Below are 7602 nucleotides of genomic sequence, written 5' to 3'. Positions count from 1 at the left end.
TTCTGAATCTGAATTCTGAATCTGAATTCTGAATCTGAATTCTGAATCTGAATTCTGAATCTGATAAAGATGGATAGAAAAATGAAGAGAAAAGAGCAAAAGAACATTTTTGCAAGGAAAACTTATAAACGCACACCATACTTTACCCCGCAACATCAATCATTATAAATTTTCATTTCCGATATTCTTTCTCCAAGAATCTAAATTTTCACCGATATGTTGAAAATAAATTCACAAAAATATGAGTTCTGAATCTGAATTCTAAATCTTAATTCTGATTGTGAATTCTGAATTTGAATTCTGAATCTGAATTCTGAATCTGAATCTGAATTCTGAATCTGAATTCAGAATCTGAATTCTGAATCTGAATTCTGAATCTGAATTCTGAATCTGAATTCTGAATCTGAATTCTGAATCTGAATTCTGAATCTGAATTCTGAATCTGAATTCTGAATCTGAATTCTGAATCTGAATTCTGAATCTGAATTCTGAATCTGAATTCTGAATCTGAATTCTGAATCTGAATTCTGAATCTGAATTCTGAATCTGAATTCTGAATCTGAATTCTGAATCTGAATTCTGAATCTGAATTCTGAATCTGAATTCTGAATCTGAATTCTGAATCTGAATTCTGAATCTGAATTCTGAATCTGAATTCTGAATCTGAATTCTGAATCTGAATTCTGAATCTGAATTCTGAATCTGAATTCTGAATCTGAATTCTGAATCTGAATTCTGAATCTGAATTCTGAATCTGAATTCTGAATCTGAATTCTGAATCTGAATTCTGAATCTGAATTCTGAATCTGAATTCTGAATCTGAATTCTGAATCTGAATTCTGAATCTGAATCCTGAATCTGAATTCTGAATCTGAATTCTGAATCTGAATTCTGAATCTGAATTCTGAATCTGAATTCTGAATCTGAATTCTGAATCTGAATTCTGAATCTGAATTCTGAATCTGAATTCTGAATCTGAATTCTGAATCTGAATTCTGAATCTGAATTCTGAATCTGAATTCTGAATCTGAATTCTGAATCTGAATTCTGAATCTGAATTCTGAATCTGAATTCAGAATCTGAATTCTGAATCTGAATTCTGAATCTGAATTCTGAATCTGAATTCTGAATCTGAATTCTGAATCTGAATTCTGAATCTGAATTCTGAATCTGAATTCTGAATCTGAATTCTGAATCTGAATTCTGAATCTGAATTCTGAATCTGAATTCTGAATCTGAATTCTGAATCTGAATTCTGAATCTGAATTCTGAATCTGAATTCTGAATCTGAATTCTGAATCTGAATTCTGAATCTGAATTCTGAATCTGAATTCTGAATCTGAATTCTGAATCTGAATTCTGAATCTGAATTCTGAATCTGAATTCTGAATCTGAATTCTGAATCTGAATTCTGAATCTGAATTCTGAATCTGAATTCTGAATCTGAATTCTGAATCTGAATTCTGAATCTGAATTCTGAATCTGAATTCTGAATCTGAATTCTGAATCTGAATTCTGAATCTGAATTCTGAATCTGAATTCTGAATCTGAATTCTGAATCTGAATTCTGAATCTGAATTCTGAATCTGAATTCTGAATCTGAATTCTGAATCTGAATTCTGAATCTGAATTCTGAATCTGAATTCTGAATCTGAATTCTGAATCTGAATTCTGAATCTGAATTCTGAATCTGAATTCTGAATCTGAATTCTGAATCTGAATTCTGAATCTGAATTCTGAATCTGAATTCTGAATCTGAATTCTGAATCTGAATTCTGAATCTGAATTCTGAATCTGAATTCTGAATCTGAATTCTGAATCTGAATTCTGAATCTGAATTCTGAATCTGAATTCTGAATCTGAATTCTGAATCTGAATTCTGAATCTGAGTTCTGAATCTGAATTCTGAATCTGAATTCTGAATCTGAATTCTGAATCTGAATTCTGAATCTGAATTCTGAATCTGAATTCTGAATCTGAATTCTGAATCTGAATTCTGAATCTGAATTCTGAATCTGAATTCTGAATCTGAATTCTGAATCTGAATTCTGAATCTGAATTCTGAATCTGAATTCTGAATCTGAATTCTGAATCTGAATTCTGAATCTGAATTCTGAATCTGAATTCTGAATCTGAATTCTGAATCTGAATTCTGAATCTGAATTCTGAATCTGAATTCTGAATCTGAATTCTGAATCTGAATTCTGAATCTGAATCTGAATCTGAATTCTGAATCTGAATTCTGAATCTGAATTCTGAATCTGAATTCTGAATCTGAATTCTGAATCTGAATTCTGAATCTGAATTCTGAATCTGAATTCTGAATCTGAATTCTGAATCTGAATTCTGAATCTGAATTCTGAATCTGAATTCTGAATCTGAATTCTGAATCTGAATTCTGAATCTGAATTCTGAATCTGAATTCTGAATCTGAATTCTGAATCTGAATTCTGAATCTGAATTCTGAATCTGAATTCTGAATCTGAATTCTGAATCTGAATTCTGAATCTGAATTCTGAATCTGAATTCTGAATCTGAATTCTGAATCTGAATTCTGAATCTGAATTCTGAATCTGAATTCTGAATCTGAATTCTGAATCTGAATTCTGAATCTGAATTCTGAATCTGAATTCTGAATCTGAATTCTGAATCTGAATTCTGAATCTGAATTCTGAATCTGAATTCTGAATCTGAATTCTGAATCTGAATTCTGAATCTGAATTCTGAATCTGAATTCTGAATCTGAATTCTGAATCTGAATTCTGAATCTGAATTCTGAATCTGAATTCTGAATCTGAATTCTGAATCTTAATTCTGAATCTGAATTCTGAATCTGAATTCTGAATCTGAATTCTGAATCTGAATTCTGAATCTGAATTCTGAATCTGAATTCTGAATCTGAATTCTGAATCTGAATTCTGAATCTGAATTCTGAATCTGAATTCTGAATCTGAATTCTGAATCTGAATTCTGAATCTGAATTCTGAATCTGAATTCTGAATCTGAATTCTGAATCTGAATTCTGAATCTGAATTCTGAATCTGAATTCTGAATCTGAATTCTGAATCTGAATTCTGAATCTGAATTCTGAATCTGAATTCTGAATCTGAATTCTGAATCTGAATTCTGAATCTGAGTTCTGAATCTGAATTCTGAATCTGAATTCTGAATCTGAATTCTGAATCTGAATTCTGAATCTGAATTCTGAATCTGAATTCTGAATCTGAATTCTGAATCTGAATTCTGAATCTGAATTCTGAATCTGAATTCTGAATCTGAATTCTGAATCTGAATTCTGAATCTGAATTCTGAATCTGAATTCTGAATCTGAATTCTGAATCTGAATTCTGAATCTGAATTCTGAATCTGAATTCTGAATCTGAATTCTGAATCTGAATTCTGAATCTGAATTCTGAATCTGAATTCTGAATCTGAATTCTGAATCTGAATTCTGAATCTGAATTCTGAATCTGAATTCTGAATCTGAATTCTGAATCTGAATTCTGAATCTGAATTCTGAATCTGAATTCTGAATCTGAATTCTGAATCTGAATTCTGAATCTGAATTCTGAATCTGAATTCTGAATCTGAATTCTGAATCTGAATTCTGAATCTGAATTCTGAATCTGAATTCTGAATCTGAATTCTGAATCTGAATTCTGAATCTGAATTCTGAATCTGAATTCTGAATCTGAATTCTGAATCTGAATTCTGAATCTGAATTCTGAATCTGAATTCTGAATCTGAATTCTGAATCTGAATTCTGAATCTGAATTCTGAATCTTAATTCTGAATCTGAATTCTGAATCTGAATTCTGAATCTGAATTCTGAATCTGAATTCTGAATCTGAATTCTGAATCTGAATTCTGAATCTGAATTCTGAATCTGAATTCTGAATCTGAATTCTGAATCTGAATTCTGAATCTGAATTCTGAATCTGAATTCTGAATCTGAATTCTGAATCTGAATTCTGAATCTGAATTCTGAATCTGAATTCTGAATCTGAATTCTGAATCTGAATTCTGAATCTGAATTCTGAATCTGAATTCTGAATCTGAATTCTGAATCTGAATTCTGAATCTGAATTCTGAATCTGAATTCTGAATCTGAATTCTGAATCTGAATTCTGAATCTGAATTCTGAATCTGAATTCTGAATCTGAATTCTGAATCTGAATTCTGAATCTGAATTCTGAATCTGAATTCTGAATCTGAATTCTGAATCTGAATTCAGAATCTGAATTCTGAATCTGAATTCTGAATCTGAATTCTGAATCTGAATTCTGAATCTGAATTCTGAATCTGAATTCTGAATCTGAATTCTGAATCTGAATTCTGAATCTGAATTCTGAATCTGAATTCTGAATCTGAATTCTGAATCTGAATTCTGAATCTGAATTCTGAATCTGAATTCTGAATCTGAATTCTGAATCTGAATTCTGAATCTGAATTCTGAATCTGAATTCTGAATCTGAATTCTGAATCTGAATTCTGAATCTGAATTCTGAATCTGAATTCTGAATCTGAATTCTGAATCTGAATTCTGAATCTGAATTCTGAATCTGAATTCTGAATCTGAATTCTGAATCTGAATTCTGAATTCTGAATCTGAATTCTGAATCTGAATTCTGAATCTGAATTCTGAATCTGAATTCTGAATCTGAATTCTGAATCTGAATTCTGAATCTGAATTCTGAATCTGAATTCTGAATCTGAATTCTGAATCTGAATTCTGAATCTGAATTCTGAATCTGAATTCTTAATCTGAATTCAGAATCTGAATTCTAAATCTGAATTCTGAATCTGAATATGAGTTCTGAATCTGAATTTTGAATTCTGAATTCTGAATCCTGAATTCTGATTCCTAAACCTGTATTCTGAATTTGAAAACTGAATCTGAATTCTGCATCCCCCCCCCCCCCCCCCCAACGCAGTTTTCTGTACGGCTCTGCATTTTGTTGACACCCGGCATGGCTATAGACACTATAATTTCATATATGAAATTATAGTGTCTAATAGGCATGGCGGACTCTGAAGGAAACGCCCATCCGCCATTTGCTGCATTGAAAAGCAAGAAGTGTAAGATAAAAACACTGTTGCCGTATTTGCCCCAGCAGACTGAGAAACTGCTGCCCAGACCACGGTGCGTCTTAGTAATGCCTTTTACGCAGGGACCGACAAAAAACACAAACACAGCACAGTACATACCGTGCAACACAAATCCTGGAGTGCTGACACATAAATTTTCGTGTGCGATACTTCGGTTTGGCACAGCACTTCAATTGTGTTGTGCTGCATCAAATCAACACAACACAGTTCCCAGTTGTGTCGTGTCGAGAAGAACACAGTTGTGCTTAGCACGCAACACAGTGTGTTTTACGAGCAAGGCTATTTTAACCCGTCGCGCTTGATTGGACAGCATTTCTCCGTATTTTACATGGTGAAATTCTTCATTCACATTGTGTCGAGAAAGAAGCTTGAAAGCAAACGAAAAAAATCTATCCAGTTCGCCTACTGGCAGATTTGCAACAATTAAAATCTCATCGTTTCGGGACCGGCACACGAACACACTGTGTCGTCAACTGTGTCGGATTTTGTGTCGCATGCAGTACTGTGATGTGTTGCGGCCGACACGCAACAAAAGAAGATCAACACAGACACAGCACAGTTTCGTTTCGGATGTGCCGTGTTATCAAATTGTGTTGCACTTACTGTGTTCGTGCTGTTTTCGGTCCCTGCTTTTACGTATTTGAGTTTGAGCCACTCTGTTAAGCGTGCTGATGGTTTATTGGATAGCGTTTGCGCCTTGGAATCTGAAGGTTTTTGGTTCGATTCCCGAGTCAATTAATTTTAATTTTTTATTTTGATTATCTCTAATTTATAAATGATTGCTGGTGCTGCTGCTTCGAGGCGCCACTAGCAACTTTTTTTTATGCCATAATAAGTATGATATGTATTTCGTAAAGAAAACAGTTTCAACTATTTTGTTTTTTCCCGTTTTTGAAAGGGTTGTGTAGAAAAAAAAATGCATTCTTTTGAGACTAAAATCATTTTAATTGTGCAGCCCAGTTTCGCAAAAACGTTCTTGACATTTTTAAAATGGCACATACAAATCCACGGACATCAACAGAACTCGTCGAGCTGAGTCGATAGGTACCTATAAAGGTATGTCTAAGACCCATAATTAATGATCTCTCAAACCGACCGATAACCAAACCTTTCTGTTAGAAAGGCAAAAAATGATGCCTGATACGTTTTTTTGGGGAAAAGCGAACTGGTATGTAAGGAGCTCATTTTATGTATGGAAAGAATGGTATTTAAACAGTAGAATTTCCAAGATTTATAACACGCTGAAATGGTGCCGTGGTAGCAACCAGAACTTTCACGTTGCTGGTCACGGTTCGAATCTTACTGTTTTTTTATGCTTTTTTTTTACTGAATAAGTAAAACCAACTACAATATTGATGGATAGCCGTGACGCGTGCCCTAGCATGATACCTTTTTTAGAGCTCAACCATGCATAGAGGAAAAATTCCCACAAAAGGAGGGGAAAGTAATATGACTATTAAATGATTAATCTCATTCTGTAAACTAAATCTGAAATCTTATTCTGATTCTAAAGTTTGAATTTTGAGTTACAACACTTAGTCTAATATTTGAATATAAGTTCCAATTTCAAATTCCAGGTTGATCTTTAATCCAAATTCTTAATCAGAATTCTAAATCTGAATTCTCAATCTGAATTCTGAATCTGAACTCTGAATTTGAATTCTAAATCTGTATTCTGAATCTGAATTCTGAATCTGAATTCTGAATCTGAATTCTGAATCTGAATTCTGAATCTGAATTCTGAATCTGAATTCTGAATCTGAGTTCTGAATCTGAATTCTGAATCTGAATTCTGAATCTGAATTCTGAATTCTGAATCTGAATTCTGAATCTTAATTCTGAATCTGAATTCTGAATCTGAATTCTGAATCTGAATTCTGAATCTGAATTCTGAATCTGAATTCTGAATCTGAATTCTGAATCTAAATTCTGAATCTGAATTCTGAATCTGAATTCTGAATCTGAATTCTGAATCTGAATTCTGAATCTGAATTCTGAATCTGAATTCTGAATCTGAATTCTGAATCTGAATTCTGAATCTGAATTCTGAATCTGAATTCTGAATCGGAATTCTGAATCTGAATTCTGAATCTGAATTCTGAATATGAATTCTGAATCTGAATTCTGGATCTGAATTCTGAATCTGAATTCTGAATCTGAATTCTGAATCTGAATTCTGAATCTGAATTCTGAATCTGAATTCTGAATCTGAATTCTGAATCTGAATTCTGAATCTGAATTCTGAATCTGAATTCTGAATCTGAATTCTGAATCTGAATTCTGAATCTGAATTCTGAATCTGAATTCTGAATCTGAATTCTGAATCTGAATTCTGAATCTGAATTCTGAATCTGAATTCTGAATCTGAATTCTGAATCTGAATTCTTAATCTTGTAAATCTCATTTTGATTGTTTTGCATCACACGGTTTTCAACATTGAAATTTCTTTCATCCAAATTTTTTTTTATGATTTCGGATTTTACAACTTTTAAT

Source organism: Uranotaenia lowii, chromosome 2 (genome assembly GCF_029784155.1).
Source record: "Uranotaenia lowii strain MFRU-FL chromosome 2, ASM2978415v1, whole genome shotgun sequence".
In the NCBI taxonomy this organism is placed as follows: Eukaryota; Metazoa; Arthropoda; class Insecta; order Diptera; family Culicidae; genus Uranotaenia; species Uranotaenia lowii.
This window is presented reverse-complemented; position numbering follows the sequence as displayed.